The sequence below is a fragment of the Syngnathus acus genome, chromosome 14, assembly GCF_901709675.1.
Source record: "Syngnathus acus chromosome 14, fSynAcu1.2, whole genome shotgun sequence".
NCBI classification, from domain to species: domain Eukaryota; kingdom Metazoa; phylum Chordata; class Actinopteri; order Syngnathiformes; family Syngnathidae; genus Syngnathus; species Syngnathus acus.
In genome coordinates this window covers 1220275-1233599 of record NC_051099.1, presented here as the reverse complement: position 1 = coordinate 1233599, position 13325 = coordinate 1220275, and the positions used below count along the sequence as shown (strand labels likewise).

General features: G+C 40.5%; 1 protein-coding gene across 1 annotated transcript in view; it reads right to left on the bottom strand.

Annotated features, from left to right (window-relative positions):
* Nucleotides 1–7595, bottom strand: part of cadm2a (cell adhesion molecule 2a) — a 120386-nt gene extending 112791 nt beyond the window's left edge. Inside the window, exon 1 of the mRNA XM_037270635.1 lies at nt 7542–7595. The gene's annotated coding sequence lies outside the window, so the exon portion shown is untranslated. The remainder of the gene's footprint in view (nt 1–7541) is intronic.
* Between the last annotated feature and the right edge of the window lie 5730 nt (nt 7596–13325).

Below are 13325 nucleotides of genomic sequence, written 5' to 3'. Positions count from 1 at the left end.
CTGGAATAAATTATTAGCCAGTCCATTTAAGTAACATTTCCGCCTCAGATTGCCATATTCAGTTAAGCGGTGCCAGTGACGGCAAAGCAGTGGGAGTAAAGCTAAGATCAAGTGCTAAATAGAGGGCTCGCAGTGCTTTAATTTGCCTAGCACACTGTGATGTGAGGGCGGGTGGGAGAGAGAGAGAGAAAAAAAATCAAGGCTGAAAGAGGAAATTTTGAATGCAATATGATGAGCAGTTAGGGTATTTATATGAAACGAAATGAATAGAAATGACTTTTTGATGCTTTATCTATAGTCCGAGAGAGAAGACAATTTACTCTGCGGATATGCAAAAACACATGATCCAGCTCATACAGGCAAGTCATTATAAAGTGAATTGTGTGAATAACAAATGGAAAGGCAAAATTAATATGGATTATGATGGCCAAGGACACCTTAAGAATACAAAGTCGTATAAATGCCCTAAAAATGAGAAAAACACATGAGGTCTAATGGCGTGCAAGCAAAACAAATGCTGAACACTCAAGAACACATTACGAAGCGAATTACAAATCATTCAATTTGAGTGAAAATCCCTTTGTACCTCAAAACATCTCACCGCATTGAAAACAATGGAAATAACGTTATTTTTTTCCCTTACGTTTTTACGTTTGACCTCTAAGAATCTTAACACTGTGTTTTAATATATTGCTATGAAGTTTCCAAAACATATTCCACCTGTTGCTGAACCCAACCCTTAATTCATAGACGTCACTAAATATACGTAATACCACCGTATAACACACACATCAGCCAACAGGCTATATTTCAGTGTAAATACGGTATTTCATCTCCCAATGAAAGCGCACTTTTACACGTGAATCATGCAGCCGCCAGCAGCAGAATGACAAGCGCCATCATTTGTAATTTATTCCTAATATGAATGTGACTACCCACAGCTGAGCTACCAAGTCGGGCCAGAGACCTCTCACTCATGCAGAACCATATGACCATGCACACGCTTACATGCACACACACACACACACACACACATACACACTTAAAGTGCTTACTGAACCTCAGCAGAGCAGCACTTGGACAGATTTTGGAATGATTCAGTAGAAGGGGTCAGTACTGTGCACGCACACATCCAACTTCTAGCCTCTAGGTAAGGCAAGGCTCATGAAATTGAGTTCACGGCGGTCGCTTAGCAATGTTGAGCAGAGGGTGCGCTATCAGGCCAAATTGTTCCGGTTCCTCTTGGCTCCCCTCAATTCCGTCTGAGTGTTCAGAGGTGGAACGACGGCACACTGATCTGGCAGCGCTGACATTTAGAGAGGCGGAAAGGAAAAAATAAAAGGCTGTAAGTGAGAATTTATCAGCGCTTGACGTTAAAAAATAAAAACACACACACGCCGTACATATCTCCAGAAATTTGTTAAAGCTAGGAATTCAGTTCATCTTACAGACTGCAGGAGTGAATGGAGTGAAAGAGCCAATTTGGCAGCAAATCATCATCAAATTAAGGAACCCAAACTCAAAGTCTACTATCCACCCGTGCGGCCAAATACAGCCTGATCGTTCTTCAATAAACCACATTACACGTATGCAAATTAACGTGTTTGTTTTGGGATCCAAAACTCCAGTTGTTGCATAATGATGCATGCATAGTAGAGTCAATTAACTCTGTGATTAATTGCCACGTGCCTGTCACGATCCCATTCGAATGATGCTACGGGGCGTTGAGAGGAAAAACAACAGCTCGCAAAATAGTAAAGAGGTCTTTATTTATTGAAGAGATAAAATGCAATGTCACTCCGGGAAATTTATGACTCGACAAAGAAATGGAGAGCATTCATTTGATACTTGTTGGGACTTTGAAGCTGTTGCCAAAAAGGAATCCGTTCACACTGCTGCTCACACGCTGGCGAGACGTGTTGCTATTCTAATGGGCAAAAAAAGAAAATGCCATTTTGTATGCTAAGCTCACTACATGGACTGGAAATGATGCTCTGATGAACAAAAGTATTCAGACACATTTAGTCTTAAATTAATGAAGTAGTAGTACGAGACCATCTTAATTCCCTCTGCCACCGTGACAAAAAGTAGCTATTCAGAAATTCATAAAATGAGACGACAAAATGGAGCACTCTCATTCTACACAACACACGCAAACTGATGGGTTGTCTTTGTACTTTGCATGCTTTGTTTCAAATACCTTCATTACGGATTCAAACGTGCGTGCGTCCTTGTCTCCTGATAATGCCAAACAGCCTTGAATGAATAATGAGTCTCTGTTTACTTGAGGTAAGCTGTTGTTGTTTTTTTGGCGTACTATCTTAACCACTCTGCATCACATTTCAGCTAAATATTCAGACTTTCCAACCAGATCACATAATCGCTGCCTCCCGTTCAAATATGTGCTTAAGATTTTAAAAAGCGCAATCGTTCGGTAGGGCTTATTCCTGCAGCCACTGGCGGAGCTAGGATTTTTTTCTTGGAGGGCGGGGGGGCAGGGATAGCAATGGGTTGGTTTTACCAACCCACAAAATTCTTCAAAAAAAATTGTGATACAGATTCATTGGGTGGAAACGGGTGGAAATGTAGAAAATAATTTCTGGGGAAATCAGAAAATACCCAAAACTTAATTATCTGGCAGCCTGGCACCTGGGGGGGGGGGGGTTCATGCATATTTCAGGGGGTGCACAAGGGCCAAATACGGCACATTCCCACATCGATTTAACATATTTAATTTCCTGCACAGAACTGGCTAAAGTCCAAAAAGTGCTGCTGTTTTAAGCAGTTTGTCGTTATTGTACGAACTATAGCTTAATTGGTAATTACACTTCCAGTGGTGCAATTATGTCATTAGTATGATGATTATTATTATTACTACCATTATAATGACCAAAGTAAAGAATTTTGGATGATTCACTTCTAGGCGATGTAGAGTCATCAGCCCTTTGCAGCAACTCCAACTCATTCCTTTTATCTCTTTCTTTCAAGACGTTTTGCTAAGGAACATCAATGTTATTGGATTTCTTTTTTTTTTTTCTTTCCTCAATCTTGTTTACGGTGCTTCATCTACAGCTCCAAGAAGTTACTGCCTTGCCTCTAGCATGGAGCCAGCAGGGGTTCCCTTGGCGAGGAGCACATGGAGTGATGAGAGCTGGCGTTAATGTCAAGCAAAGGGAGAGAGAAGACTGAATGGGACAGGAGGTTTCAACCATTTCCCTCTATAGATCATGATGGAGAACGCTTGCTAACCCGTCGACAAAACAGACAAACAAACAGCTGCCGTTGTCTATTTACGTTCAATCACCAGCTGCAGCCAATGCCAGTGACGTCATATGACGCTGTGATTGTAATATCATTTTAGCGCTAATTTATAATCAGAAAATTTCTTATTGGTCATTTGTAATTGAACCCAATAGATTTTAGCCTCGCATAATACAAATAAATAAACAAATGTGATATTTGATTCTATCGAACAGTTGAACAGTCATACAAATTGATACAAACACACACTCGCACAATGTCAAGTGAATAAATAATATGTTTGAGGTTGTTTGCGTGTCAAGTGACAAACAGGAGACCTTCAACAAAGGTCTGAAGTCAAGGTGTGAAGTCTGGGACTGCATAGGAGGTTAAGGCTGCTGTAAAAAAGGGCAAAGAGAGGTGATAATATAGTGAGTAAATTACGAGGCTGGCAGAGATGCTTGATCTGAACGAACAATGCACTTTGCTCCTTGCTAGAACGCTATGATCAAATAACTCAGGGGAGCTACCTCGGCTGCCTCCTGACACACATTGTCAGCACTTTGTTTTAACTTTTTTTTTAACGGTTGCTAACACCTAGCAGTCAGTTACAAAGGGGAAATAAAAATGAAATGACAAAGGAAAGAAACTTTGATCAAAAATTCTTTTAGTCTCAATTTTCTACTTTTAATCTTAAATTCTTCGGATTTTTTTGAAACAAAGTTTTAGAACAAAGAAGAAATCCCGCAGATTGGGCTGGCTGGACCTTACAGAGCAGGAGTGATTGCATGGCCTGGCCCATGAACAGTAAGCAGGATGAAAATAACGAACCATTGCTCTCAAGTTGAATGCGAGAGTAGTTTGCTTTGGTCCCCAAAATGAAGATTTGGGCACCATGGGCAATCTGACTCAGCAGCCACTAATTGTTATTTTCTGTTCTCTCCATGCCTATTGCCCTCCGGTTGCTTTCTACCATTATCTTTTACATCCTCGTGATACACACGACTGGCATTCGACACGCGCTCCCTGGTTTATCGTTTATTTTGTGCCGTCTCGGTGGCTGCTCCCACACTCTTCCGCCGACGTGTTTGGTTCAGTTGATGAACCACAGTGAAGCTGTTAATTCCCAGCGCAGCGAGTGCGCACACCAGAGGAGGTGGATGGAGACTGAAGCGTTCACAGCTCGGCTTCCTTGTGATCCTCCGGCCGGGAGAAAAACATCCCAGTGGCGGTGACACTTGCAGGGTGTGTGTGAAATAGACGACAGACTGAGACAAAGGCGGAGCAAATTGATGGGGAAGTTTTCTCATTTGATTTGAAATGGTTATCATTGTTAAAATTGTGAAATGTTACGCAAGACTCCCCCCTCCTGCGCAAAAAAGTTCTTATTGTGGTAAGGTGAGCTGTGCTACTGCTTTAGCATTTTGTGGAAGGGAAATGGATGAATGGGAAGAAATATGAAATTGTTCCCTGATATTGTCACCTTTTAACCGGTAAGAGCTTCCACATACGTGAAAATGAGCAACATCGGATGTGTCCATTCATTCCTTTTTAGGTGTCCAATCCATCCAAAGTATTCACAGTTCAAGCTGCTTTGCATCTACTCGGCCGCGCTACGTAGCACTATAATAATGTCTGGATCGAAGGTCATTATTTGTGCATTAGCTTTGCTCCGACAGATAGCCACCCGCCAATGGCGTCGCGTTTAAAGACACAAACACAAAGCGACGTGTGAAATGAGGACGCTTTCCTGAGCTGAGTTTATGACAATGAGGAAAAAGCTTTGACATTTCTGGGAAACTACACTACCGTTCAAAGGTTTGGGGTCACAAAATTGTTTGGGTGACCCCAAACTTTTGAACGGTAGTGTAAATATTATTATAATAAAATATTATGAATTCAATATTATAAATGATATCTTATATTTGTATAAGATTATATATAATCTATGAATATAAGTATACATATATATTATAAGATTTTTTACACAGAAGATTATATATATAATCTATAAATAATTATCTAAATAAATATATACACTACCGTTCAAAAGTTTGGGGTCACCCAAACAATTTTGTGACCCCAAACTTTTGAACGGTAGTGTATGTACAGGGGCATTACAACGCTCCTTAACTAAATTTCAAACATGGCGACTTCTTGCCTCGGGCATTGGTATTAACGGACTAGGTGCTTGGAATTGTTCTTGGAAATTCACTGCCGGTAACATATTTTGCTTCATTTGAAAAAGAAAATGTGCAGAGTAGCTTATAAATACAAAGTAGTAGTTGTCAAAACTTTCCACACCAAGTTCCGGAATTAATTTGCACTTCAAGTCACAAGAGCATTAAAATACAGGAGTGTAGTAGTGCTAAGCGTTTATCAAAAAAACAAGGCAGAGGTTTTCATACCTACAAAGTATATTTGATCTCATAAAAGGCCACTGTAATATTGTGCACAGTTTTTAATTTCTCATATAATTATTTTCTCATATATTCTTTTATTTATTCCTTTTTTTATTATTTTGAAAATGTGACAAACCGAAAAAACACAACGGTGCAAACGGCAGATTTATTTTTAGCCGTGATCCGTAAAACACACACAAGGCCGTAAAAAGCATATCAAGACATTTTATGCCTTCACATCAGTGCAGAATTCCTAATGCGCCATCCTTCCAAATCCATTTCTCACAGGACCCTTTAACTTTGATGCCTCATCAAATCACTTTTAATATTTCTTAAAGACTCAGGTGTCACTATGCATTTCCAAGTCCCCAATATGTAATGAACCTTTGCTTTATGACAGCTGTCCAGATGACCGCGCTAGGCTTGAAGTATTTCGGGGTGCTCGCAAACGTTCCGCTCATCAGGCTGAGTAACTTTACAGGCCCTCTTTGAGCGATCAAAGCTCCCATTTGTGCACAGAAGCAAGGAAAATACCTGCACTTTGTCCAGTGAGGACCAGCTGCTGCTTCGACACGGCAAAAGAAAGTGGAAAATGACCTTTCCTGTAGCGTTGCTCGGCGGCAGATGGTATGAATGAAAACCATTCAGAACTAATTAAGCCATGCTCACAGTTAACTATAAAAATGAATCACATCTCTTGAAATCTTGGGATTCACGTTGGATAGTGTGTGCCTTTTAACTTATTCACTGCTAGCCCAGGTACAAATTGACGTCTGTAGTTGTCATTGGCGGTGAATTAGTCAAGGCGTGTTTCAAGTCTGATAGTTTGAAACTTTTCAACATCCTAAATTCCTCTCAAGGTTTATCAAGGGTCAGACATTCGTGACTCAGCATAAAGGAAATGTCATAAGAGGTCGCCATGAGTCATCTTGCAATTAGAGCTGACTTTTACCCTTTCAACTCTGTGTGATGTAAAAAGACCAGATAAAACTAGCAGCTCATTTCCGGACACAATATTGGTTTTGAAAATCATTTCTTTACAACGGCAGCAGACGGTAATTGAGTATTAAACTTGATAAAGCTGTCCTTATTCCAACTGCTGTAGTGCAACAAATAAAAACGTCCATTTCGGTCTGTCAGAAAATAAATAAATAAAATGCAGTACGGCAACTGGGAACTCGAAAAAACGTACAATTTGGTGGAAATTGTTATTATTAACACAACAACAAACTTCTCCTCATTGGGAATATTTAGGACATAACATCGTCAAATACGGTGGAGCGTACGGGAGCGGATTTAAAAAATAAATGGCTTCATCGATCTGGATAAATCCAAAAATGAGAGCTGAAGAAAATAAGGGGCTTGAAACAAAAAAAATGCACAAGGTATTATTACGGTACAAAGAAAGTCTGCTCCAGTACTTAATGACCCTGGGAGATGTAATTGATTACTGTTATCAGTGTGGAGGCCGTTAGAGTCATACAGATAATAGCGGTCATAATACACTGCGCCGCAATATTCTGTTGGACTGATAGAAAGTGACTGAAAGAATCGTCTTGAAAGAAATGAGGGGAAAGTGAGATAAATGATGATGAAGATGTTCTAATAATAAAACGTGTATTCATATATCACTGTTGTCCTTGCTTTAGAGGAACGTTTGATCTTTGCTCCCATGATTTCCCATCCACTATGTTCTCCATATTGTCCCCATCAGCAGGCTTTCATTATTATTTATGATTTATCAATAACCGCCCATTGCACCCCGCTGACAGCTATTCATCTGCCCTCGTCTATTTTCACCCTTTCCAGCCCATTTTCGCACCCGTCCCACGACTCACCTCCTTAATCAAAGGCGCCGCCACTTCCCTCATTCATCACTCGTCTTTTCGCCATCCTCACCTGCTTTTTGTCTTGCTCATCCATTCTCCGCCAAAGCTCGTGGCTCGCCGCGTCGTGGTCAGAGCCAGAGCATCCTTGTGCCTGCTGGAAGAAAAATATAAAAACAGAGCATTGTGACACATGTTTTATCAACTAAAGTGGGACAAATTGGCATGTTACAAGTCTTCAAGGATTACAGCAGTGCATTATTCCATACGCTGAAATGTGCATGTGGAGAACATGCTGACTGTGCGCCAGACGTGCTAGCCACATGTCATCCATCATAAACACTCATTGCAAAAACAGCCTCGAGGGCTCCACAGGTGAAGTTGAGCAGAAAATTCACTTTGAACTCGAGAAGTGTGTGTTTTTCGGAAAGCTGAATTGTGCATGCACACATGGGTTGTATCGTAATCATTGAAGGCTTTTATAATGGAAATAGCTTGAATTAATTTAAGTCCATTGTCAGACAGCAATTAACTTCTCAATAACAAACCTTCCAAACAGTAATAAGATTGAGATTCTCTAATCACTGAACTCTTTCAAAAGTTAACCAAGAGGAACCGCTTAATTCGGTGTCGCCCTTTATTGACCACCAAGCTCAACTGCTTTGTTCATTTTCAATCAGAGGTGGTCGAATAAAACACTCCCGTAAAAATGAAAGCTTTAAAAATGATGCACAACAATAGACGAGCAGCAATCGGTGAGATGAACGTAGCGTCACTTGCTTGTCATCGCCCTTTGTCAAAATAAAATCTGTTCCGCCTTTAACTACTTCATCAGTGATAGTTACGGTGTAATCATTTGGGACGCTTTACAACGATTTCCTCATTTGTTCCTCGTGTGAATTGACAAGGCAAGGCAACTTTTAGCAAAAGTGAATGTGCTCGGTGTGTGCGTAGCAATTCCCGGCTGTCTTTTTGTGCAGGATTGACTCCATTGTGAGCTACTTTGCTGGTCATGCTTGAAACAACTCGAGCTAAGCTGCCTTGCTGTAAATTGATAGGGGAGCACAGGAGAGGTTTACTCAAAATTTCTACAAGGAAAAACAGCAATCCTTTTCATGTTTCGCCTAATTTTCCCAAATGTACTGGGACCACTGGAAAGTAATGGACTCCAGTCAAGCTTGTGAATTCTGACAACAAAAGCACACAATGGAAACGTTGCGTCCCGGAGCGAACAATAAATTCATTTGTGTGATCATTTCAGATATAAATGCTTGCTACCGCAGCTCCTTTGTTGGACTTTTCTCATTAAAATGTCAACTGTGTGTTAAATGTACATTTCATTCAAAGAACATTTCAAAGATCTCAATTGCTTTTCAACTGCATGCCGTAATGTTCCAATTTGCATGCATATTGTATTCTGGGCTTCATGTCTGTTGCCAAAAAGTGAAATTAAATTCATGGGAGGACAAAAACAGCACTACTGCTGCTTACCTTCTGGCACTGAAATGTGAAATTACTGGTAATAAAAGTACGCTTACTTGGAAATGCAACACCTCCTCCACTCATCTATTTGCATCCAAGCACACTCAGGAAGAAAAAAAAAATGCCCTCGTCTCGGTTCATGCCGCCTCATCATACCTGAGCGTTCTTTTATTTTTATTAATGATAATATGGAAATCTCTTGTTAGCCCGACGCTCATCGGACTCTGCTTTGCTAGTTTGAAAGAATGTCAATAAGGAGGGGATTGTGTTCCACATGTATATAGAGACTAGACGGAATGGTACAGACTGTACTAAGTAGCGGCTTAGTGCCACAATGTTGGCTTTATTGTCAATTCATGCAAATACAATGATGAAAAAAACAAGACCTAATGCCAAAATATGAATGGAGAATATGCTGTTCTTCATGAAATATTCAGTGTGAGAGTGACACAAAATCAGTTTACTCTCATTTTATATTCGCCTAAAAAGTGTAGGCTAGCTTCTTGGATTTATAACATACGAATGTGAATCTGCATGCAAATCACGCTTCGGATTACTTCAAATTGATGAATGCAGGTACATTTAAATTCTTCCCCTTTATTAGGCTAATCTGCCAATAATGCATTCAGGACTGAGCGGCAAGGGTGGCAGCAGGCCGGGAGCACATTATGAACATCTGCTTAAGACTTATACACAAAGACGGGGCCAATTATCACTCATGACACACTTAAAGGCTTTAATGGGCACGTCAAAATAAAAGTCTGCGCCGTGGCAGATCACAATAGCCTTGATAAGTCCCCAGAACGGCTAACGGATGAAAGGATGTGCACACCGAGTCAAAGGCCGTCACGCCAACTAGCCCAAAGACTAGCCCGCTTTAGTTTTAATCGCCGATCTGTTTGTTTGTGGGCTCCAGAGTGTCTGCGGGGAAACAAAGGGGCCGCGTGCTATTTTTAAATTGGTTTAATTAGCCAGAACAGCTCAACCTCAGGCGTGCAAAACAATGTCTTATCTCCATATGTTTCTGCCTATAAATTAATTCCAATACCTCGAACTGTATCGGATGTGACCGACTTGATCTCATAATAAATGATATTGACATGACATGGCATTGTGATTCGCATGTAAACATGCACAAAGACTCGGGAAGTGATATTAGTCTGTTAGAAAAAATGCTGAGCTACAGTGGTTATAAAAAGTCTGCACACCCCTGTCCCTGTTCAACAAAACTCACTTGTGGAGTGAGTCCTTCAGGTGCTCAATGAGTCTAAATTCTTTAAATCTAGAAAATGATGTGGTAGATGCACGCATGTGAAACCAACTCGGCGATTTAAAGGCACGACACGTAATGTTGATTCTATAAGTCACAAAGGAGGAAAGCAAGAGAAATAGTGAAGAATTTCCGATGGGTGAAAAGGCGGCGCGCTTGCTCTGGTGACATGTTGAAGGGGTTGTTTGGCTTCCAAATTTTGAAAAGGTTCTGTTAAATGAATAAATCATGACTCTTACCCCAAACAGCTATGTATGATGGGGGAAGGTGCAGCAGAAAATTCTTTTATTTTGATAGCCACAGCATACAGTAAAAACAAAGAGGGGTTGTTAGGTGAATCCCAAGCAGGCGGAATTCGATGCGGCAGCCAGCAAAGGAGTTATGCAGAAGTGAACGAGATGCATATTAACACACAGCTTCTAATTTCTGCCTGAAGAGCCTTTTGAAAGCAGCCTGCTTGTACAGTACAGCAGATAAATTGGCCGCTTAATGGGAGGAATCAAAAACCCATATGAAGTGCATTAATATACATTTCAAGGCTTTGCCGCTTTTATAATCCAACAATGGCTGATTGCAGTTTTTAAAATGGCACCACTCCTGCACTGAAAAAGCAGCTTTGAAGCAGGCCAGTAGAAAATGTTGGGAATTGCTTCATTAGAAGCTCACTTATTTGCAAGCCGGCATGGGAACAAATATACAAGTGTGATTATATCAATTGCATGAATAACTATCAAATTAAAAAAAAAAAGGTTCAATGCTTATGAGTTTACACGTGAGTGTCTGGACGTGAGCTGTGGCCAACAGCAGCTCATTGTGTTTGATGCTAATGGCAGTGACGACTGTGGCTCTCCTTTCCCACATGTGATGGCATGATAGTAAGGATAGTGTCAAAAGCCATTTAAAGAAAAAAAAAAAATCAATAAATTGCATCAATAAATTAAATCATGAATTCATAATGATGATTTATCTGCACCTCCATCCGGATTCTAACTGAAAATCGCTGACTTTTCCTCTTGCTTATGCGCCACTTCTCTACATGTTTTTGTTGTAATTAGTTTTGAGAATTATTAACTGTATGTGTCCACTTAATTACCGCTTGACTGTCAAGATGCCTGCTACGGAAAAATGTAATTAAAACATATAATTATTTTATCCTCATCCACTTACATATATCATTAAGGACTCCTCATAAAATTTGAAATAGAGCGACCATCCTGTTTGTATTCCTCAGTTAATTAAAGTGCATACATGTGGTGAATGTGCACATAAGTGCAAGAGTTTTCCTCTTACTCGAGGATGGCCAAAAGCAGGCTCGTCTCCCCGGGACGCAAAGACGACAGTTTGCTTCTATCAGCAGAATATTACCCAGCACGACTCCTCATATTTGTGCAAGGCCTCCTGCAGCTGCTGCCGCTTTTATCATCCATTTTCTCCAGCAACGCACCCATTTCTCAACAACTGAAAAAGTGCAATCTTCTTAAATTTCTCCCCCCCTCCCCTCTCAGTTACGTGTATCGGATGTTATTGATGACATTGATTTTTACATGGCAAAGTGTACTTATACAGCACATTAGCACATTAAAAGTCATAATATTCATAGCGGGACGCTCTTAGACAGAGGCTGGCTTCTGGCAAGAACCATTTCCCCAAAATGAAGATTATTGCTCGCGCCTTGAAGGTGACTCACTATATACAACTGCATTTGAAGCCTTCATTATGTCATTGATGGCCACTTTAACCATATTGAACTGATCATTCACCGCTCCATTTCTGGTTCTATGTTTACATAACTGTAAATATATCATAATCGATGGGCTATGAGTCAGATGATGAATCTTTTCCACTCAAATATCACAATATACAGGATTGATCATTTTGACATCATGGGTTATTTTTCTTAGCTGATAGGGTAGGAGAAGTGACCAATTGGGTGAGAGGGAAAAAAAACCACTTCAATTATTAAATGTGGCTCTTCTAAACTAATTATGACTTCAATAATAAATAAGGACATCTGAAAGACACATCATCCCACCATAATTGTACTCCATTCTGGATCACATAGTCATGTCTGGACCTTTGCTGGAAATAACATTTTGATATGTGTGTGTGTGTGTATGTCAGTGTGTCAACATGTGTGCTTGTGTGTGTGTGTTAGGTTTGCAGAAGTCAAGTCCACGCAGGCAGGCTGCTGACCACCTGGCGCTTGACTGGCATGTTTTCTGCACAGCAGGTAGTGTGGGCACGTCTCCAGAGAAGTCATTACACAACCTTGATCCCCTTCCAAAGCACCCAAGTTCAGTCTACAAGTGGCATTTGCTTAATAGTGAAGGACGCCGCCTTGCAATTAAAAACCTTTTAACTGACATCCCCGTACACACACACACACACATATATACGTATATAGGAAGTTGATTTGTAAGTGTACCTAATGAAGTGTCTGTTGAGTGTGTTCAGCAGGATACATGTAAGCATGCATGTGATAGACCCTTAAGGCGGAAGAGCTCAAAGCGATGGCTCTTCCCTTCTAATTAAAGTGCGTTAAAAGGCAGAATTCTGGCAACTTCCCTCAGCAGGGGAGGCGACCGGAAAGTCTTGTCTAGTTTCTTACTCTACTCAGAGTAATAATTACCTCTGATAATTACTTTCCCCTCTCAAGCAATTAATGCCAATTCCAGCAGCGGTGCTCAGTGGTGGTGCTGCTAATTTTATTGAGGTGGTCTGGCAGATGGGGTACATTCAACCTGCGACTAGTTCCTATTAGTTAACCTTACCACAACACAAAATCAACAATAGGCTATTCATATATAATAGAAAAAATGTCATTATTAGACAGGCATTGCATTTTTGTATTTGTTCAAAATGAAGACAAAAAAAAGGATATTACGTCCTATTTCTGCACCAAAAAGATGAATAATAATGAGACATGGAGACAGAGCCAGATGAGGGTGTTGAGCGAGCCGATGTTGAGAGGTTTGTGAATTTGAACGGGGAAAAAAAACCCTGCCTGCCTAATATGCATGCATTAGTAATCATTCAGCGAAACATGGCTTTCTAAGACTGTCCTCCCATCAGTGTGACTCGGATCACTTGTGGAATTAATTAAGA